The following is a 23,801-nucleotide window of genomic DNA, read 5'->3' as shown; positions in this document are numbered from 1 at the left end:
TAAGATTCCAGAAACACAACAGAAGAACAAAGTTCTCCAAGCAGTCAGAGAAAAGAAACAAATCACATACAAAGGAAAGCCCATCAGAATCACAGCAGACTTCTCAACACAAACCATCAAGGCAAGAAGAGCTTGGAGTGACATATTCCAAGTCCTAAAAGAAAACAGCCTCCAACCCAGATTGATGTACCCTGCAAAACTATCTTTCAAAATGGATGGAGAAATAAGATACTTTCATGACAAACAGCACCTTACAGATGTTTACAGAGTCTTCCACCCCACAAAATCAGAGTACACATTCTTCTCAGCTGCACATGGGTCATTCTCCAAAATAGACCACATACTCACACATAGAACATGTTTAAGTAAGTGCAAAGGAATTGAAGTTGTCCTCTGTACATTATCAGACCATAGTGTGATGAAATTGGAGATCCATAGCAAAAGAAGCTCAAAAAATTTCATAAACATGTGGAAATTGAACAACACATTTCTGAATAACCAATGGGTCACTGAGGAAATTAAAGAAGAAATCAGATAGTTCCTTCAATTAAATGACAATGACAATGCAACATATCAGAATCTATGGGACACAATGAAAGCAGTCTTACGAGGGAAATTCATAGCAGTGAATAGGCATATTAGGAAAACAGAACAAGCCCAATTAAACAACCTGATCCTGAACCTCAAGCTTCTAGAAAAAGAAGAGCAAGACAACCCCAAAACTCATACAAGGGAGGAAATTATAAAGATCAGAGGAGAAATCAATGCAATGGAGACTAAGAGAACGATACAAAAAATCAATGAAGCCAAGAGCTGGTTCTTCAAAAGAATCAACAAAATTGACAAACCTTTAGCCAACCTTGTCAGAAAAAGGAAAGAAAAGGCCCAAATCCATGCAATTGGAAATGAAAAGGGTGAAATGACAACAGACCCAGCAGAAATCCAGAGGATCATCAATACCTACTTCCAGAACCTATATGCCAATAAGGTGGACAACACAGAAGAAATGGACAGATTCCTAGATACATATGAATTACCAAAGTTGAACGAAGAAGACCTAAAAGTTCTGAACAACCCAATATCAATCAATGAAATTGAAAATGTAATTAAAAACTTATCAACTAAGAAAAGCCCGGGCCCTGATGGCTTCACTGCTCAATTCTACAAGACATTTAGAGAGGAACTGCTGCCACTACTGTTGAAACTCTTCAATGAAATTGAAAGGGAAGCAATACTCCCAAATTCATTCCTGGAAGCAAGCATCACCTTGATCTCCAAAGCAGAGAAAGACCCAACTGAAAAAGAGAACTATAGGCCAATCTCACTAATGAACATAGATGCAAAAATCCTTAATAAGATAATGTCAAACAGAATGCAGAAGATCATCAAGAAGATCATACACCCTGATCAAGTGGGATTCATCCCAGGGATGCAGGGATGGTTCACTATACGAAAATCAATTAATGTAATACACTATATCAATAGAGCCAAGGACAAAACCCATATAATTATCTCCATAGATGCAGAAAAAGCATTTGATAAAATCCAACATGCATTTATGATAAAAACCCTACAAAAAATTGGAATAGATGGTCTCTACCTCAAACTGATAGAAGCCATCTATAAAAAACCAACAACCAATTTCATACTAAATGGTCAAAAACTGAAATCCTTCACACTAAAATCAGGAACAAGACAAGGATGTCCACTATCACCACTCTTCTTCAATATAGTTCTGGAAACATTAACCACGGCAATTAGACAAGAGAAAGAAATAAAAGGAGTAAAGATAGGAAATGAAGAAGTCAAATTGTCATTATTTGCAGATGACATGATACTCTATATAGAAGACCCCAAGAACTCCACCAAAAGTCTTCTAGACTTCATAACCAAATTCAGTCAAGTAGCTGGTTACAGGGTTAACACATAAAAATCAATAGCTTTCCTCTACACCAATGACAGACTCACTGAGAGAGAAATAGGGCAAATAATTCCTTTCACAATAGCATCCAAAAAACTGAAATCTCTAGGAATCATCCTAATGAAATAAATCAAAGACCTCTTCTCTGAAAACTATGGCACTCTGAAAAGAGAGATTGAAGATGCTATCAGAAAATGGACAGACATCCCCTGCTCCTGGGTAGGAAGGATTAATATAATGAAAATGGCCATACTTCCAAAATTGCTATATACATTTAATGCAATTCCAATTGAGATCCCAGAAGCATACCTCATAGACCTTGAGAAAACAATCCAAAACTTCATTTGGAATAAGAGGAGACCCAGAATAGAAAAAGCAATTCTAGGTAACAGAGACATGGCAGGGGGTATCACAATCCCCAACCTGCAACTCTACTACAAAGCTACTGTGATAAAACAGCATGGTACTGGCAAAGAAACAGACTTGAGGACCAGTGGAACAGATTAGAAGATGCAGAAACAATGCCAGACACACTCAGCCATCTCATCTTTGACAAAGGAGCCAAACACCCTCACTGGAGGAAAGATAGCCTCTTTAATAAATGGTGCTGGAAAAATTGGGCTTCAACTTGCCAAAGATTAAAACTAGACCTATATTTCTCACCATGCACTAAACTAAAATCGAAATGGATTAAAGATCTAAATATTAAAATAGAAACTCTGATCCAGTTGGAACAGAGGTTAGGTAGAACCCTTGAAGACATTGGTGTAGGAAAAGATTTTATGAACAAAACCTCAGTTGCCCGTGAACTAGCACAAACAATCAACAAATGGGATCTCTTCTTATTAAAAAGCTTCTGCACAGCAAGAGAAACCACCAGCAGTGTGAAGAGACAAAACACAATGTGGGGAAGAAATCTTCACCTGCTCTTCCTCAGACAAAGGTCTACTATCTTGAATCTATAAAGAACTTAAAAAGATCAGACCTCCCAAATTTAAAGACCCAATCCAAAAATGGGCCTCTGAAATGAACAGACATTTCTCACACAAAGAAGTAGAAATAGCAAATAAATACATGAAAAAATGTTCAATATCACTGGTCATTCGAGAGATGCAAATGAAAACAACTCTGAGATTCCACTTCACTCCAGAAAGAATGGCTGCTATCATGAAATCAACCAATAACAAATGCTGGTGGGGCTGTGGGGAAAGAGGAACCCTGCTCCACTGCTGGTGGGAGTGTAGACTGGTGCAAGCACTGTGGAAATCAATATGGAGATACCGAGAAGAACTAGGACTGGAAGTCCCATTTGACCCCGCTATTCCACTACTGGGGATCTTCCCCAAAGAATTAAAAGAATCATACCACAGTGATATATGTGTGCCCAAGTTCATAGCAGTGCAGTTTGTGATAGCTAAAACTTGAGAACAGCCCAAATGCCCATCAACTGGAGAGTGCATAAAGAAAATGTGGGTTTTTTAAATAAAATGGAGTACTACTCAGCCATAAAAAATGAGAAATTAGAGACATTTATAGCTAAGTGGATGCATATTGAGGCAATACTCTTTAGTGAAATAAATAGGAAACACATGTGTAAATACCAAATAGTTTCTCTGGTGTGAGAAACTGAAAGTGTAAATAAGGACTAAATGTATAATAGGTCATGTGAAATAGGAAGAAAAGGGGCAAAGGGGAAGGAAGTGGGAGGGCTAGGGGAAAGGATAGAAGGGAATGGGATTAATATGAGAAAATGGAAAAATAGGAACAAAATCTTTGTAAATAGGGTTGACTGGAGGGGTTGAAGGGAGGGCTGGGCAAGGGTGAAAAATAAAACCAAGAGAGATTATGTAAAGGTTCTAATTTCCAATGATGAATGTCATTATGTTGTATACCTAAAATGTACCAATGATTAGAATGAATAATCGATAATGCAAAATAGGAAGAAAAGGTCCAAAGGGGTAGGGATAGTGGGAGGGGCAGGGGAAAGAAAAAAGGGAAAGGAAAAGTGATGAGAAATGGAAATAAAGTCTTTGTAAATAGGGAAGGGTGGAGGGGGTGAAGGGAGGGCTAGGAATGGGGAAAAAATAAGAACCAAGATGCATTATGTAAAGGTACAATTCCCAATGAGAAATGTAATTGTGTTGTATACCTACAATGTACCAATAAAAGAATTTAATACAAAAAAAATACTACTTTAGTTAAGGTACATTCTTCAGATTTTGGTCCATCACTCAGATTAGGCATAACCTCTTATTACTGACGATAATCCTGACAGAGGCCACACAGCCAGAGCTGTGATGTGAACATGGCATACTCAGCTGGTCATTGCTTCAGCTGGATCCGCTGAATGAGAGTAGATTCAAAGACCAAGGAAGATAATCTTAATATTTATAAACTAGTCACAAATTTTAATCTCCCAAATGACCACTTAAGATACCAGTCACACTGAAATCCTTTTTCTATCTGTGTGCTTTCTCACAGGTTCTGTTTCTACACAGAAACATGCTGCAAATGCTCTAGTTTTAAATAAAAATACAGTGATTCACTTTAAGTTTTAAAATGGAAAACATAAATTTTATAGCCAAATTATCTGGAATTATGTATGATAAACTGTCTACAGTAAAAAATATGCCACAGGTTGAATCTCTCCCCAGTATCCAACATGCTTGTGGAAGTCCTGCAACTACTAGCATGAGCTATGCCAACCTAGGTCAACAGTCACCCAAGCAAAACATAATTGAAAGTACTGATTTACCTACCACAACACACTGCATTCCAAAGCCAAGTATTAGTTAGGTTTGGGATTATCAATTTCATGTCTCCACTCCATTAATACAGAGAACTGAGTCTTGTTTTTATTACAAATTAGCTAGTATTAGAGTAAACTTGCTATAAAATTATTTATAACAAAATAAATTATTTTCAGTACTTCTCTACTAAGGGATATACAAATCATTAGCGTTTTATAACATTAGCTTAGGTCACTTTTCTGGACCCAAACATACTGTACAATCCTGAGTAAAAGTGTAAGGATAAATTTTCTTGGAGATCATTCTTGACCAAGAATCTATAAGAAAACACATAAATCACAATTTGTAATAATTCCCATTTTCATGAGAAGTACCATGAGTTCTTTAACTTTGGTAATTAAGCTTATCTGTGTAAACCATTTATCTTGATAAGAGTTCAGCAGGCTCTGCTAGGATCCCTCCAACACCATTTTTTTTTTTTTTTGGTACCAGGGATTGAACTCAGGACCTTGTACTTTCGAGGCAGGTGGCGGCACCACTGAGCTAAATCCCTGGCCCTACCATCATCACCTTTTGACACTGATACGATAAATAGTCTGGAAGAGCAGGGCAGAAGGACCTGAACCACAGTGGTAATCCATCAGCATGAACTCGGTAATGCAGCAGGCTGGAGGTGGATGGGAGCAGCCAACAGGCCAACAGCCCTTCACTTCTTTGGATGCCAACAACATGAAGCCTCAGTTTCTGCTGCAGCGTTTTTAGGGCAGAAGGCAGAGCAGCTTGAGGTTCTGATATTTTTATATTTTGCTTCACATCATTCACAAAGGATAACCACAGTTTACCAAAGTCTTCAGTTGAGATCTTTAATGGCCTAATGAAATCTAATAGTGATAAGTTTACAGAAAATTCCAGCTGAACAGAATGAGTATCCACCATTTGATAATTGACAAAACCAGAGAGATTCTCTTCTGTAAAAGGCTTTTCCATCTGCAGGCTATACTGAAAATTTTTGGTGCTTCCTGCTTCCATTACAGGCAAACAGCATCCAGACTGCTCACTGATCTTGAAATTTTGTGCAGGAAAAATGTCTAAGTCAGCACCTTTCAACTGGGAACCACTCTTACTAGTGACTGACCAGACCATCAGCAAACAATCGTCTTTCCAGAGTTTGTAGGAAGACACAGACACAGTTTCGTCACTACAGACCTCCATGCGACCTGAACACATGTCCCCAGTAGTTTCTTCCAAAAGACAAGAGGCTGAGGTAATGTCCCTGGTCAATGAAGCTACAGCAAATGAAGGGGGCTGAAAAATTTCCATGTCGCTATCAGCAAACAAAGAAGGTGCAGACAGGCTGCAATCGGAGACTTTCTCAGCCAAAGGCAGTTCTGAGAGAGACTCTGAATCCGAAAGTTCTGGGCCGAGGGGGAGGTCCTTTGATTCTACGTCTTCTCCATCCCGCAAAGCCAGTCAAATAATCATTTTCTTCATAGGCCGCTTGTGACAGAGAATTAAGAGAAGAACAAGTCAGATTATGGGTACTGGCTGCTTCTCCACTTTTGGCCGCCTTGACTTTTGATTTTCTTCTGAACTTGTGAGAGATGAAGTCTGGTTTTCCTAGCAAATTGATGATACTTTCTGATCCTAGCCCAACAAACAACGATGATGCCAACAGCTGCTTCTCCTTCTCTTCTTTAGACGGGGCGAGGACCTGAGCTTGAGACCTTTTTGCTGCAGCCTTGTCTATGTTCTCCGCAGCCCAGACCTCTGGAGGAAGGGGCGGAGCTTCGGCTCCATCCCGGGCTGCGCTCTCCTTCTGGGGCAGATAGCCCTCTTTCCCCCATAGCTTCTTCACACCATCCAGCTTCAAGTTATTTGTCTCTTTCAGCCCAGCCTCGGCACTATTTCCAGATATATCTGAACCAAGAGAAATGCCAGCAGGAGACTGTGGTCCAGTGAAACCAGATGAAGAGAAGGAGAGTCCATATGGCTCAAAGTTGAGAACTTTTTCCTGAGAAAGCTTTTCCTCCTGGCGTTGGTGGTGAGGTTTGTAAGGTTCTGCCCCCTGGCTGAGTCCTTCAGCCACATAATCATCCAGAAAAGATAAGGAAGCATGTACCACCACGTCTTCGCAGCTCTTATTGACTGGAAGCAAGCTCTTCATAACTTCTACATTCTCACGCAAATGCTTTAATTCAAATGTGTGCTGTCTCATGCAGGTATCCAAGGATATGGTAAACTCCTGCATTATTCTCTCCACTGTATCAGAAGCCTGTGCTTGAGCTGTCAGCTTGGTCACTGCAGCAATCAACCAGGCTTTCGTTTCTGAAGAAATGGAGTCACTCATAAGTAACTTACAGAGCCTCTTTATAACGTCCTCTGGCTTTTCTGTATCTAAGAGGTAAGAATACTCTCCTAACAGCTACTCTTTTTTCTAAGAGGTTTCCTTATTGGGCTAACTTGATTGCATGTATATAGCCAAAGGAAGCATCATATCCAAGCATTTCACAATACATAAGTCTCACCATACATTCCTTCATCATTTTCAGTGTCGTAGTAGGAGCAGAAACGGTTGCCTTCAAACTACTCAGTTCCTGCTGGATTAATTTCTCTTCTTCGTGCTTGGAGGTGAGGGCGGTGATGCTGCGGACCAGGCCGCCCAGGCTGGAGGAGAAAGGCGCCTTGGCCACCTTGGGCCCGCCGCCCGGCTGGCTCTGGAGGAAGAGTCCCGGCTGCGCCGTCAGCGTCCTCTCCATGATGTCGGTAGAATACTTCTTCTTTTTTTTTTTTTTTTGTATTAAATTCTTTTACTGGTACATTGTAGGTATACAACACAATTACATTTCTCACTGGGAATTGTACCTTTACATAATGCATCTTGGTTCTTATTTTTTCCCCATTCCTAGCCCTCCCTTCACCCCCTCCACCCTTCCCTATTTACAAAGACTTTATTTCCATTTTTTCCATTTCTCATCATTTTTCCCAAAGGGGTAAGGGTAATGGGAGGGGCAGGGGAAAGGAAAGAAGGGGAAGGAAGGTAGAATGCTTCTTAATCTCACTCTTTTCACTTTGTGTCTAGAAAAAATAAAACGGTCCTTAATCTTCCTAAATTCTTTGTTTTTCAGATAAATACATTATTACTCTTACATGGTTTACGTTGTATTTATAATTTGAGTCTCTTTTTCTAATCTTTCAATGTCAATAAATTGATCAGAAAGATCATTTGATGGGAGTTATATTTACACCCAGAGTTAAACCTTATAGTAGGGCTTACATTTCATAAGTGGTTACTGAATAGTTATAAAAGATATTTCAAAACAGTAATTATAGAAAATAGTCAAACACAGATTTTTTTTTAAAGTTAACTGGAAATTCCTCCTATGGTTTATTTTAGGATTGGGATGTCATAATGGGCATATCAGATTGCTAATATTTATTTATAGTTCTACTTAAGTAAACTTTATTTTGAATCAGCTATTCTCAAGTTTACCTCAATTCTTTTTGTGTCTTATAATTTTGAGAACTCAGAAAAAGAAAAATGATTTATTTACACTAGGTCTAGATCCTTTTAGCAGAATTTCCTTCACAAATGCTGGTAATAATATGTTATCAAAGTCAATAATCATGTTAAAACTTGCATAAAACTTTGACAAATAATATAAAAATAAATTTATTGTATTTTGTATTTAATTTTTAAATCCTATACTTTAGCTATTGTCACAGAATGCATCTTTATGGAAAATGATCAAGCTTTATTTGTATAACCTCAATTCAGAAAGCCTTTAATTATATATTTTCATTTCAAAGAGAAAACTTGTCTTAATTTAATGAGAAAGTATGCCTTTGCAGTTTGAAGAATTAGTAAAATGTCATATTTTGGGAATATAGGCAAGTACATAAAATTTCTACTTTTTGCTATATTTAACACTGAAATATATATTTTAAAGAATCTCAAAAATGTTATTTCATTTCAAAGTTATATATTTATCTTTTATTGAAGATATATATGTAAATAGGAAAAAGTGGATATATTTAAACCATAATTACATAATTCTCAGTTGATTTATAAATTGATATATCAAAAGTTTCTATAATTAATTTGTAATTGCCACCATTACAAAGAAGTATCTAAGTTAAATCAGGTTAAAAAAAAGCAGTTTGTATGGTATTGCATTTATGCTCATATGCTCAGTGTTGATTTATTTAATTCACAATTGATATTTGTAAAATTTTTTCAAACTTAGAAAAATGCAGTTATTAGTATGGATTAATTCAATTAAACTTAACATTTTGTAAAATATTCCTGTTATACACTTAAGTATAACTGGATCAATAAAGTAACTTGCACATAAAGTGAAGACTTTCACAATAAAATTATACTTGTTTTACACTTAGTGAGAATTCCTGAAAACATTTTGGAAAAGACTACTAATGGTCTTGACTATTAATGGTAACAATTTATTGCATTCTTCTGCCTTTTTTTCAATTTTGTTAAGTAGTTAAGTGTTAAGTTCTACTTTTCCTTTTGTTTTCAAATAGACTCTTCAGCATGTAAACTTGAATGGCTGACACCACCACTAAATTAATCATAGACCAGAAATTGACTCTATCAAAGTTGCTTTCTTGCATGTTTTGATTGCAAGCTTCAAATGGTCTAAGTAGAGTTTGTATATGAACTCTTTTGCTTATGCTGGACTTGATGCTGTTTGTAGATTCTAGGATGTCCTCCAGTTTCATCTCTAACATATCTGTACCAGTAATGAATTTCTTCCAGTCTTCTTATTCTTGTGCCTGTTCTCCCATATTATCCAAGATTAATTCAAAGAAAATCACTTTCTCAGAAATGGTGCTGAATGAATTGCCAAAGCAGAACATGTAACCACCAACTTCAGTTTCTGCAGTATGAATCCCATCTGATTCTCTTTGTTCAAAATCTAAGTTTTTGCCTTCTGGAGAGGCAAGATGAAAATCAATATCTTAGCCTGCTCCATCTAAAACTTGGTACTCGATCTCCAGTGAGGCCTTCAGGGGCCTGGGGTGGTAAAAACACTTCTTCTGGTCGGCCTGTAGGGTAAAGGTAAAGTCGCTGTCTAAGGAAGGCATGAAGCCGGCCACCCTGGCAGCAGCCCGAGGGGCAAAGTGACCAGGAGGAGCAAGGGGAAAGGCAGCCAGATTTTGTCGCCCATCCCTTCTGGGGGTGGGGTGGGGCATAACGGGCTGAAGACCACATGGGAGATGTGGGACTCAGGCACCTTGGCTCTGTTTTTCCTCCTTGAACTCCTCTTGGCCTGGGAACCCTGACTTGGGAAAACTTCAGGTGACCCTGCAATAGCAGTGGCAGAGACTGCAAGTGATGTCCTCCAAAGGGTAGAGAGCAGATAATTTTCTTTTCTCTAAGTAGCTGGTAGATTTTGTTGGGTACTGGTCTAAGCATTTGAATTCATCATCCTTTTTACTTCTCATAATAACTATATGTGGTAGATGTTTTCAGTACTCACATAGTAGGGTTGAGAAAACTGAAGCATAGAATCTTTCAAGTAATCAGCTCAAAACAACTCAATGAATGAGTATTAGATCTAGAAATACAGCTAGTCTGTGGTCTCAAGCACTTACTACGCTGCCTCCGAGTTGATCTGTTTTCTGATGCTAGTGAAACAATTCCAAGATGGGTAAGTTATAAAGAAAGGAAGCCTGAAGTGGCACAGGACATCACATTGTAAGGAGCAGAGAGTGCACATGTGTGTATTCTCTGGTCTCTCTCCCTCTTCTGATAAAGCCACCAAAATTTTTATCTAATCTTAATCACCTCCCTAAAGCCTCACCTCAAAACACCAAAGTCAGTTTGAGTTTCCACTTCCTCAGTTTCTCACACTGGACATCAAAATTTCACTGGCCTTGACGAGTTTTAATAAAAGTTAAGTAGGAAAATATGTGCAAGTCATCCAGTATAATAACTTCCCTATATTAGACCCTCTACCTGATGCATGCAATGTACAAAGTATTGGGAAATTGGGAGACCATCTGAAATTGCAATAGAGTCTATTCACAACATAAAGCTTACTATATTTTTCTGAGCTGTATTTTGTAATTTATGTAGTAGTTTCATGATTATCCTAGATATCTATGATTTATCATATTTATTAACTTTTAATGAGAAATCAGTGCATCGTGATGTTATTTATATTGGGGGATAAGCAGATGAAAATATTTTATTACTCAAAGTCCCCTAAAGTAGTTCATTTTTCCTCCATCAATGATTCTATCTCACTTCTCATGATATTTCTATAATACCACAAAGGATAGAAAAGTGGATTTAAGTTCACTTAGCAGGAAAAGACTTCCAACTTATACAACAATGCCAAGCTTTATTCCAAGGTATCCTACTAGTCTCCAGCCCAAATCACTCCATGTACTATATTTGTCATTTCAAGGTCAGTCATCTTCACATCTGACAGGGCAATAAATCAACAACCAGCAACTCTTCTTGTCTTCTTGCACATGATATTTTAAAATTTTTAAATTCTTTTATTGGTACATTTTAGGGATACAATTCGTTTACATATATCATTGGATGTTTGTACCTGTACATGATGTATCTTTGTTCTTATTTTTCCCCCATTACCTGTTGCACATGATTATTGCAAGAGGAAGTTCACTGACTTTGGTTGGGCAACGGTTTCTCTCTTTGCAAGGCCTCTCCGCAATTCAATCTACGACCACTAGAGGGTAGCAAGTAGGCCAGCGTGAATGTTTATTTGAGCTAGACATCAGGTGGCAGTGTTTCCACTAACAACTGCTTCAATTCTGGATATATGCAGTGCACTGAAACTGGATTCTCAAGGAAAGAAAATATAGTAGATTTAGACACAGCTTTCACAAGGTGGTGACATTTGAGAAAAGATATAGGAAGTGCACAGGTGCATAATGTAGATATTTGAGGGAAAATATTACAGGCAGAAGCAGCAAAGACAAGGGGCAAATAAATGTCCCGAAGTGGAAACTTGCTCATGTTTCAGGAATATCTGCTCCTTTAGCTCTTTACACTTACCAGGATGCTGTTTTAGAAGAGACTTGTTAATGCATTCATCACTGCTAAATGGGTTTTGACTTTTAAATCTATTGATCAGCTTGCAATTTATTGGTAGGTCTGACATCTTTATTTCGGTTCCCTTTGGTGTCCACTTGAGCTTGGTAATGCCACCATCCCTGAGACGTCAGCCACCCTGCTGTGGTGCCCTTGCTTTTCTGTGGTCAAAACCCTGCTTGGTAGGGTCCTCTCAGATGCTGCATCCTGGCTGAAAATACAAGTCAGAGATGCTTTTCAGAATTAGAGAAAGTTAAGTCTTCTTTCCCAAACATTTGAAAGTAGGAACAATAAATCCTATATCATAGGACTTGCATATTAAATTAGGTAATTATTCTGAAATGTGTAACATGGTGATTCACTTATATTAAGGTCAATAAATATCAACTTTCTCTTTTCTTGGTAAAACCTGCCTTTCCCTAAGTATGCAGGTTGGTGACTCATTCATACTTTTTCTTCTCTTCACATATGTTTAATGATGGAAGCTTCTATAAAACTTACTAATCCATCATTTTCCCTGAAAGTAGTCATCGTTTTGCCATATCCTCTTAGAGTCATTTCCTTCTGAGCATATTAATACATTCAAAGTGATGGGATGACATAGAGAAAACTCTCAAGTAGGTTTTATTTTCATTTTCCTAACATTTTTGAATGCTTTTTACCCCATGGACATCATATTTCTGAAGTAGATAAGTTTATGCCCTTTTAATTGTTTATATTTTTATTGATTTATATGATTTTCTTATACATTTTCTTTTTCAGAAATATGCATTGATAATATAATTTTTGAGTCTGTCCACTGATTTTTTAATCTTCTTAATAATAATTTTTAACAAGAATAATTAAAAATGTATTCCACATTAATAGGCAGCTAGCTTAAAAGTTTTATTTGTGCCAGGTAGGGTGGTAGACTCCTGTAGTCCCAGCATTCTGGGAGGTGAGGCATGACGATCACAATTTTGAGCCCTGTCTGGGTAACTTAGTGACTTAGCAAAACTCTGTCTCAAAATAAAAATGAAAAAAAAAAGGGCTGGGGATACAGCTCAGTGCAAATGCCCTGAGTTCAGTCCTCTGTACCAAAACAAGTTATATTGTTTGGTTTTCTTTCTTTCTTTTTTTTTTTTTTATAAATTCTTTTATCGGTACATTGTAGGTATACAACACAATTACATTTCTCATTGGGAATTGTACCTTTACATAATGCATCTTGGTTCTTATTTTTTCCCCATTCGTAGCCCTCGCTTCACCCCCTCCACCTTTCCCTATTTACAAAGACTTTATTTCCATTTTTTGCATCTCTCATCATTTTTCCTTTCCCTTCTTTCCTTTCCCCTGCCTCTCCCACTACCCCTACCCCTTTGGACCTTTTCTTCCTATTTTGCATTATCGATTATTCATTCTAATCATTGGTACATTTTAGGTATACAATATAATGACATTCATCATTGGAAATTTGCACCTTTACATAGTCTCTCTTGGTTCTTATTTTTCACCCTTGCCCAGCCCTCCCTTCAACCACTCCAGTCCTCCCTATTTACAAAGATTTTGTTCCTATTTTTCCATTTTCTCATATTAATCCCATTCCCTTCTATCCTTTTGCCTAGCCCTCCCACTTCCTTCCCCTTTGCCCCTTTTCTTCCTATTTCACATGACCTATTATACATTTAGTCCTTATTTACACTTTCAGTTTCTCACACCAGAGAAACTATTTGGTATTTACACATGTGTGTCCTATTTATTTCACTTAAGAGTATCATCTCAATGTGCATCCACTTAGCTATAAATGTCTCTAATTTCTCATTTTTTATGGTGAGTAGTACTCCATTTTATTAAAAAACCACATTTTCTTTATGCAGTCTCCAGTTGATGGGCATTTGGGCTGTTTCCAAGCTTTAGCTATCACAAACTGTGCTGCTATGAACATGGGTGCACATATATCACTGTGGTATGATTCTTTTAATTCTTTGGGGAAGATCCCCAGTAGTGGAATAGTGGGGTCAAATGGGACTTCCAGTCCTAGTTCTTTGAGGTATCTCCATACTGATTTCCACAGTGCTTGCACCAGTCTACACTCCCACCAGCAGTGGAGCAGGGGTCCTCTTTCCCCATGGCCCCACCAGCATTTGTTATTGGTTGATTTCATGATAGCAGCCATTCTTTCTGGAGTGAAGTGGAATCTCAGTGTTGTTTGCATTTGCATCTCTTGAATGACCAGTGATGTTGAACATTTTTTCATGTATTTATTTGCTATTTCTACTTCTTTGTGTGAGAAATGTCTGTTCATTTCAGATGCCCATTTTTGGATTGGGTCTTTAAATTTGGGAGGTCTGATCTTTTTAAGTTCTTTATAGATTCGAGATAGTAGACCTTTGCCTGAGGAAGAGTAGGTGAAGATTTTTTCAGACATTGTGTTTTGTCTCTTCACACTGCTGGTGGTTTCTCTTGCTGTGCAGAAACCTTTTAATAAGAAGAGATCCCACTTGTTGGTTGTTTGTGCTAGTTCATAGGCAACTGAGGTTTTGTTCATAAAATCTTTTCCTGCACCGATGTCTTCAAGGCTTCTACCTAACCTCTGTTCCAACTGGATCAGAGTTTCTATTTTAATATTTAGATCTTTAATCCATTTTGATTTTAGTTTAGTGCATGGTGAGAGATACAGGTCTAGTTTTAATCTTTGGCAAGTTGAAGCCCAATTTTTCCAGCACCATTTATTATAGAGGCTATCTTTCCTCCAGTGAGGGTGTTTGGCTCCTTTATCGAAGATGAGAGGGCTGAGTGTGGTTGGTGTTGTTTCTGCATCTTCTAATCTGTTCCACTGGTCCTCAAGTCTGTTTCTTTGCCAGTACCATGCTGTTTTTATCACAGTAGCTTTGTAGTAGAGTTGCAGGTTGGGGATTGTGATACCCCCTGCCATGTCTCTGTTACCTAGAATTGCTTATGCTATTCTGGGTCTCTTCTTGTTCCAAATGAATTGTTGGATTGCTTTCTCAAGGTCCATGAAGTATGCTTCTGGGATCTCAATTGGAATTGCATTAAATGTATATAGCAGTTTTGGAAGTATGGCCATTTTCATTATATTAATCCTTCCTACCCAGGAGCAGGGGATGTCTGTCCATTTTCTGATATCATCATCAATCTCTCTTTTCAGAGTGCCATAGTTTTCAGAGAAGAGGTCTTTGATTTCTTTTGTTAGGTTGATTCCTAGGTATTTCAGTTTTTTGGATGCTATTGTGAAAGGAATTATTTGCCCTATTTCTCTCTCAGTGAGTCTGTCATTGGTGTAGAGGAAAGCTATTGATTTTTGTATATTAACCTTGTAACCAGCTACCTGACTGAACTTGGTTATTAAGTCTAGAAGACTTTTGGTGGAGTTCTTGGGATCTTCTATATAGAGTATCATGTCATCTGCAAATAATGACAATTTGACTTCTTCATTACCTATCTTTATTCCTTTTATTTCTTTCTCTTGTCTAATTGTGGTAGCTAATGTTTCCAGAACTATATTGAACAAGAATGGTGATAGTGGACATCCTTGTCTTGTTCCTGATTTTAGTGTGAAGGATTTCAGTTTTAAACCATTTATTTATGATATTGGCTGTTGGTTTTTCATAGATGGCTTGTATCAGTTTGAGGTAGAGACCATCTATTCCAATTTTTTGTAGGGTTTTTATCATAAATGCATTTTGGATTTTGTCAAATGCTTTTTCTGCATCTATGGAGATAATCATATGGTTTTTGTCCTTGGCTATATAGCGTATTAGATTGATTGATTTTCGTATATTGAACCATCCCTGCATCCCTGGGATGAATCCCACTTGATCAGGGTGTATGATCTTCTTGATGATCTTCTGCATTCTGTTTGCCAGTATCTTATTAAGGAATTTTGCATTTATGTTCATTAGTGAGATTGGCCTATAGTTCTCTTTTTTGGTTGGGTCTTTCTCTGCTTTGGGAATCAAGGTGATGCTTGCTTCCAGGAATGAATTTGGGAGTACTACTTCCCTTTCAATTTCATTGAAGAGTTTCAACAGCAGTGGCAGCAGTTCCTCTCTAAATGTCTTGTAGAATTCAGCAGTGAAGCCATCAGGGCCTGGGCTTTTCTTAGTTGATAAGTTTTGAATTACATTTTCAATTTTATTGGTTGATATTGGGTTGTTCAGAGTTTTTAGGTCTTCTTTGTTCAACTTTGGTAATTCATGTGTATCTAGGAATCTGTCCATTTCTTCTGTGTTGTCCACCTTATTGGCATATAGGCTCTGGAAGTAGGTATTGATGATCCTCTGGATTTCTGCTGGGTCTGTTGTCATTTCACCCTTTTCATTCCTAATTGCATGGATTTGGGCCTTTTCTTTCCTTTTTCTGACAAGGTTGGCTAAAGGTTTGTCAATTTTGTTGATTCTTTCAAAGAACCAACTCTTGGCTTCATTAATTTTTTGTATCGTTCTCTTAGTCTCCATTGCATTGATTTCTCCTCTGATCTTTATAATTTCCTCCCTTGTATGAGTTTTGGGGTTGTCCTGCTCTTCTTTTTCTAGAAGCTTGAGGTTCAGGATCAGGTTGTTTAATTGGGCTCGTTCTGTTTTCCTAATATGCCTATTCACTGCTATGAATTTCCCTCATAAGACTGCTTTCATTGTGTCCCATAGATTCTGATATGTTGCATTGTCATTGTCATCTAATTGAAGGAACTGTCTGATTTCTTCTTTAATTTCCTCTGTGACCCATTGGTTATTCAGAAGTGTGTTGTTCAATTTCCACATGTTTATGAAATTTTTTGAGTTTCTTTTGCTATGGATCTCCAATTTCATCACACTATGGTCTGGTAATGTACAGGGGATAACTTCAATTCCTTTGCACTTACTTAAACATGTTCTGTGTGTGGGTATGTGGTCTATTTTGGAGAATGACCCATGTGCAGCTGAGAAGAATGTGTATTCTGATTTTGTGGGGTGGAAGACTCTGTAAACATCTGTTAAGTTCATTTGTTCAAGAGTTTGATTGAGTTCTAGTATTTCATTACTTATTTTTAGTCTAGTTGATCTATCCATTTGTGACAGTGGGGTGTTGAGGTCCCCCACTACAATTGTATTTGTGCATATATGACTTTTCATGTCCATTAGTATTTGTTTTATATAGTTGGGTGCACTAGTGTTTGGTGCATAGATATTTATGATTGTCATCTCTTCCTCTTGGATTGTTTCCTTTACAAGGATATAGTGTCCTTCTTCACCTCTCTTAATCAGTGTTGGTTTGAAATGTACTTGATCTGCAAAGAGGATTGCTACTCCTGCTTTTTTTCAGGTTCCTGTTGCATGGAGTATTGTTTTCTACCTGTTAACTTTCAGTCTATGAGTTTCCTTTTGAATTAAGTGTGTTTCTTGTATGCAGCATATTGCTGGATTTTGCTTCTTGACCCATTCTGCCAGTCTATTTCTTTTGATTGGTGAATTGAGACCATTAACATTGATGGTTATAACTGAAACGTATTGACTTGTCATTGCCATGACTTTTTCTTTTTGTTGGGTTCTTCCCCTTTACATTTAATTTCTTGTCATGCCAGATGGCTTCATTCTGCTTTGCTTCCTGGGGTTGTGATCCTCAATGTCTGTTCCTAGGATATTGTGTAAAATTCTTTGGAGTGCTGGATTGGTATTCACGAAGTTCCTAAGGTGCTGTTTGTCATGAAAGTATCTTATTTCTCCACCCATTTTGAAAGATAGTTTTGCAGGGTACATCAATCTGGGTTGGAGGCTGTTTTCTTTTAGGGCTTGGAATATGTCACTCCAAGCTCTTCTTGCCTTGATGGTTTGTGTTGAGAAGTCTACTGTGATTCTGATGGGCTTTCCTTTGTATGCGTTTTGCTTCTTTTCTCTAACTGCTTGTAGAACTTTGTTCTTCTGTTGTGTTTCTGGAATCTTAACAATTATATGCCTATGTGTAGATTTTTTTTTTGATCAAGGCTAGTTGGAGTCCTATATGCCTCACTTATCTATATGTCAAGCTCTTTTCCCCTGCTTGGGAAGTTTTCTGCCATTATTTCTGTGAAGAGGTTTTTTATGTCATCTGCACTCTCTCCTGTTTCTTCATTGAGCCCAATCAGTCTTATGTTATTCTTCTTTGCATCATGTAGCAGCTGCTGGATTGATTTCTCATGTTCCCTTATAATTTTGAAGCAATTTTTCTTTTCCTGGTCACTAATTGCAATCTTCTCTTCCATATCTGAAATTCTGTCCTCACATCGGCTCATTGTGCTGTGTAGACTTTCAATGGAGTTTTTCATGTCCTGAAAATCTATTTGCATCTGTTTTATGGATTTCATTTGTTTCTTATGTTGGGATTCCATCATGTTCCTGAACTCCTCTCTAGATTTATTAATCATGTCTTGCACTAGGGGCACAATTTCTCCTGTTATCTGAGAAATTATTTCTGATTTCCTTTTTTCCAGATCCCCTTTTGTTGGCAGTTCAGTGGGTCCAGGTGGTTGAGTATCAGAGTGTTCCATCTCATTTCCCTTTGGGGTTGCTGTAGATGACCTGGAAGTCTGGTTTTGAGACTTATTTATGTGTTTTCTCATTTCAACTGGGGTGGCAGGCTCTTAACACCTGTATTGAGTACCTTCTCTGAGCTAGGAGAGTTGGGCCAGGGGCCAGGAGCAGCAGTAGGGATGGTGACCAGGAAGCCCCTTCCTCTGGACCAGGAGCAGTGGGATGGCGGCTCAGAAGCCCCTACCTCTGGGCCGGGAGCAGCGGGACTCAGTACCTTGGTCTGGTGGTCTGGTGTCCTTTGCGTCTTTGCAGTGTGGAACCAGGTGGCTGCCTGTCTGCAGCGGGGTGATTTGGCATCTTCTGAGTGACTTTGCACCTCGGTAGGGCATGCACAGACCTGCCTGTCTGCAGTGAGTGGATTCGGCATCTTCTGTGTGACTCAGGACCTCAGTAGGGAGTGCACAGACCTGCCTGTCTGCAGCGGGGTGATTCGGTGTCTTCTGCAAGACTCCGGTTTTCTTTAACAACTTTAAAAATGATTTTTTTCTTGTTGACTTTCAGTGCTTCTGATGATAATTCAGGTATCATTCTTAGTGACATTTCTCGGAACACAGTATATCACTGCCATGATTAAGGTGGAGTATCAGCTGGCCTTGAGATCTGCCTAGGTGATTGGTGGGGCACACTTCTAGGTGTGTGTGGGTGGCTCATGGAGGTGTGACCTTGGTTACTATATATGGACCCTGGCTCCATCTCTGGTGCTGCTCCCCTGCTTTGCTTGGATGCCATGAACTAAGCAGCTTTGTTCCATCACATCTTTCTGGCATGATATTCCTGCCTTGAAGCCTGCCAGCCATAGACAGAATCCCTTGAAATTATGAACTAAATTAAAGCTCTCCTTCTTTAAGTTATGTGCATTGAGTATTGTGTCTCAGCAATGGGAAAGCTGACTGGTATGATCACCTTTCTCTGGCTGTAGCAAGTATTTTTTTCTTCTGGTCTGTTTTTGTGCTGTTTGTACTTAAACAGACACCTGAATATGAATTTTTCTTCCATGCCTATCATGCTTTGCTCTCCTTTCATTTGCCTGTGTGTGGTAGCACAAGATGTGCTAATGAGAATTCACCTTGTACTTCATTATATCTCAGTAGTTGAGGTACAAAATACCAATGGGAGACTGTGACTGAAAAGAAACATGAATATCACACAGAATAGCTGCATCACATTGGCAGGAAGCATGATTTTTCTGTTGTTTTTATTTGAATGCTATGTGTTGTTACAGGAGGTGCATATGGGTGCCAAGTTGACAGGGGGATACAATGGTGGATTTTGTTGTATTGTTTAGGGTTATGATTGGCCATAAGAGAAACTGTGAGATTTGGCAGGTGGTTGTGATGCACAGCTGTATTGTATTTGCTCTGCAGGTTCAGAGTTCCAGGCACGGGGACAGCTCACACACATTGCTGCTGATCTGCCAACTCAACTTTTAAAATTTCTTTTTATTTAGTGTTGAGGTACAAATTCAGGGACTTGTGTAAGAGAACCTTTACCACTGAGTTATATATCCTGCCAGCTTCTCATATTGTTGACACACAACTCCTTTAGCTTCTCTTTGTCTTGGGGTAACATTACATGTCGCACAATGATGGACAACTCTGCTTCTCCTGCAGTTCATGCATAAAACAAGATTGAAGGAGTTGAGGGACAGAGACATTTTAGTTTGTCCTTTAGGTTCCAGTTATCCTCTTGGTGTCCTTACGTCCACATGGTTCATCCATATGCTTGTCCTCATCCAGCTTCTCATCCTAAGCATAAGTCTAGCTGTACCCCATTTAGTCAATACAGGCTCAATACCAGGTGCAAACACAATATCTTTGCAGAGACTCCCCCTTACAGCACCAGCAATTGCACGAGGTCTCATCTTTATTATTACTCTCTTATGCTGCATCACTCCTGGTGGCTCTGTGTCTCTGATCCTGTATAATTGACACAGAGCCTAACCAGAGTGCCTAAGGAAATTATTTTCATGATGATTTCTCATAACTGACTCGAGTTTGTGCTTTGAGCATCTTTATGTTTAGTTTTCAACAACCTTAAACATGTTCTGTATGATTTTAAGGTAAAAATTGAAGACCAAGGATGTTTTAGAAGAATGTTCCTCCTAACAACTCTTCCCAAAGGCGGTAGAAGGAGGTTTTACTTAGAATTAAATCTTCTGATCCTAACCACAGCTGCTTCTTCTTGTCTGGTATCTGCAGGTGTGCTTCTCAGATAGGTCTCTTAACATGAGGCTATTTCCTGTAGAGCTCTTGGGTTTTTATTCAGCTTTTACTCTTACTTCAAACACTGTGCATGTTCCCAGAGAGCACAGAAATGCTCTGAAGAATTTTCCTGCTGTAAGACTGAAATGGTGAAACTGACAGTTTTAGTTGCCTCCTGGATGTAGACAGAACAGTGACTATCCTCTTTATTCTCATCCCAAAGTTCGTGGAGAATAAGGAAAATCATCTCTCCACTAGAATATTGCTTGTACCAAAAAATACAGAATAAGTGACTTGTTTCATAAAAGCAACCCAGGGTAACTGTTTCTCCTTCATGCCTGGATATGTTCAACTAGGTTCGAGTCATGTTCTGGGCCACTTTGGATCCTTTGGAAACAAACAGGAAACAGAGCTGATTCTCAGACATAGTGAAGAAAATATAAAAATTAGACTAATTTAAGACCCAAAGACAAACTAAACTGAAATCAGTTTGTTTTTCTCCCATCTCCACTTCCTCTTCTATCCAAGGTGAAGCACCATGTCCCTGGTGTAATCCTCTCATCCATAATGTTTTTTCTGTGTGTGAATCATCTGTACCAGAATAGATGAAGGCCATGGACACACAGAGCAAGATGGAAAGTGGCAAGTGTTCCGTGTCCCTCTGCATAGTGTATTTTCTTCTGCCTCAGGTTCAGAGTTCAGGGCCTCTGAGAGCCTGAGCATACACACAAATTATACAAGTACTTTCTGGGTTCTTATGTTGTGCCTCCAAACAGGAAATGGGGTTCTTAGGTTCATAGTTCACAAGGTCTCTGAACAGATGACCAAAATTGTGGCTCACCTCAAAGCGTTCCTCTTTTTACCCTTCTTTCCCTGGGTAGTTAGGTTAGGCTGTACCTAAAGAGGGGCTCTGAGAGAAGTAGTTAATTTGAGGATTGGAGCGGGCAATTGCAGATTGAGCTGGTTCATACACACTGATGTTACTCAGTGGAGTAATTTTTAAGTTTTATGTGTAGTAGAATTGATTATGAGCCATGGACTCTCCTTGTTTTATCTACTTACTATCAATCTTCATTTGTTTTATTGTTTTACAGGATGAATTATTATAAGGGGACCAAGGAGGCAACTAGAAAACCAAACGCTAGTCTCTAAATTAGTTACAGTAAGGCAAATATTATAAATAAGAGACCAGTGAGTGGTGCATAGGAAAGTTTCTAATTATGTGAGATTTGCTCCTCTGTCCTGTTTCACCTCTGAGTGCTAACAGGAGCCTTGTGCTCTGGTTGGTGATTATTTGTACCTAAGCAGATGGAGACCACAAGTGCCCACAACAGTCTGGGAGCAGCATGGCAGTAGGGTTTCCCTCCTGTTGAAATGACTGCTCTGGGTTTGGGATTATCCAGGTGTGTGCAGTACCTATCTCAGAAATGCAGTTTTTGAGTGTGTCAAGTTTGAATGAGTTATGGTATCTAGGTTGATAAATTATTTTTCTTTCCTAAAAATTGTCTTGTCCTTTGTCATGATTTCATTGATAAATGATGATATCTGGTAAAAGTTAAAGCTCAATATATGAGAAAATATTTAAAGACATATACCATTGAAAAATTTTAAGTTTAGAGCACCCGGAAGGAAGCTCCCCTGCTGCCATCCCAGGCTCCTAGGGCCAAGAAGGTGAGCCAGTCCCAGCACATGGAAGGAAGCGCTCCCTCTACCATCCCAGGCTCCTGGGGCCAAGAAGGTGAGCTGGTCCCAGCACCCGGAGGAAGCTCCCCCGCCTCCATCCCAGGCTCCTAGGGCAGAGAAGCTCAGTGGGTTCCAGCACCCGGAAGGAAGCTCCCCTGCTGCTATCCCAAGCTCCTAGGGCACAGAAGGTGATCCACGTGGGCGCCAGAAGCACCCCCTCCCCCAGGGAAATGAGAAGACATATAAACAAGCCTCAAAAATAGACTTCCAGATCACCTACAGCAACCCCAAAGGGAAACGAGATGGAACACTCTGATACTCAACCACCTGGACTCTCTGACCTAGCAACAAAAGAGGATCTGAGAAAAATGAAATCAGAAATAATTATTCAGATAACAGCAAAGATTGTGCTCATGGTGCAAGACATGATTAATAAATCTAGCGAGGACACAGATAAAAAAAAATAGATCTGAGGAACATGATGGAATCCCAACATAGGAAACAAATGGAATCCATAAAACAGATACAAACAGATTTTCAAGAGATTAAAAACTCCATCAAAAATCTGTGCAGCAGAATGAACCAATGTGAGGATAGAATTGCACATATAGAAGATAAGATTGCAATTAGTGAGGGGGGAAAGAAAAATTGCTTTAAAATTGTAAGAGAACTTGAGAAATCAATCCAACAGCTGCTAGATGATGCAAAGAAGAATAACATAAGACTGATTGGAGTCAATGAAAAAAGAAGAGAGAGTGCAGATGACATAAAAAAACTCTTCACAGAAGTGATGGCAGAAAATTCCCAAGGAGGGGAAAAGAACTTGACATACAGATAAGTGAGGCATATAGGACTCCAGCTAACCTTAATCAAAAAAAATCTGCACATAGGCATATAATAGTTAGGATTCCAGAAATCCAACAGAAGAACAAAATTCTGCAAGCAGTGAGAGAAAAGAAACAAATCACATACAAAGGAAAGCCCATCAGAATCACAGCAGACTTCTCAATGCAAACTCTCAAGGCAAGAGCTTGGAGTGATGTATTTCAAGCCCTAAAAGAAAACAGCCTCCAACCCAGATCGATGTACCCTGCAAAACTATCTTTCAAAATTGATGGAGAAATAAGATACTTTCATGATAAAGAGCACCTCAGGAACTTCATGAATATCAAACCGGCACTCCAAAAACTTTTAGACAATATCCTAGGAAAAGACAATGGGGATCACAACCCCAGGAAACCCAGCAGAATGAATCCATTGGTCGTGACAAATTAAACACAAAGAGGGAGAATCCAACAAAAAGAAAAAGTCATGACATGGCTTTTAAAACCTTTGACTTCATCTCCCTAATGAGTGTATAATTCAATCTTATTATTGTACTGATTAGTATTTTTCTGATTCTAGAACTGCACACCATTCCTTGTTCTATACTGGCTATTTATCATCTTCTTATGTCTACATTTCAATTGGGTTGTCTATTAATGAACTCTAAGAATTCTTTATATATTCTGCTCATAGGTTATATGCATTGTAAATATGGTCTGTTTAAGGACTACTTTTCATTTTAATGATGTCATTTAAAGTTCTAAATTTTGATGAAATCTCATCAATTTTTTT

The 23,801-nt window shown here is 38.6% G+C and overlaps 1 pseudogene and 1 gene segment (V, D, J or C); both read right to left on the bottom strand.

Moving 5' to 3' along the window:
• The window catches only part of LOC101705873 (T cell receptor delta constant-like), a 670,370-nt gene that overhangs the window by 468,794 nt on the left and 177,775 nt on the right, over positions 1–23,801 (bottom strand).
• LOC101705503 (transmembrane emp24 domain-containing protein 5 pseudogene) lies at positions 9,178–9,857 on the bottom strand (annotated as a pseudogene).

This window comes from Heterocephalus glaber, unplaced genomic scaffold (assembly GCF_053883595.1).
Source record: "Heterocephalus glaber isolate CG9 unplaced genomic scaffold, H.glaber_assembly_v1.0 deba00001662, whole genome shotgun sequence".
NCBI lineage: Eukaryota > Metazoa > Chordata > Mammalia > Rodentia > Bathyergidae > Heterocephalus > Heterocephalus glaber.
This window is presented reverse-complemented; position numbering and strand designations above follow the sequence as displayed.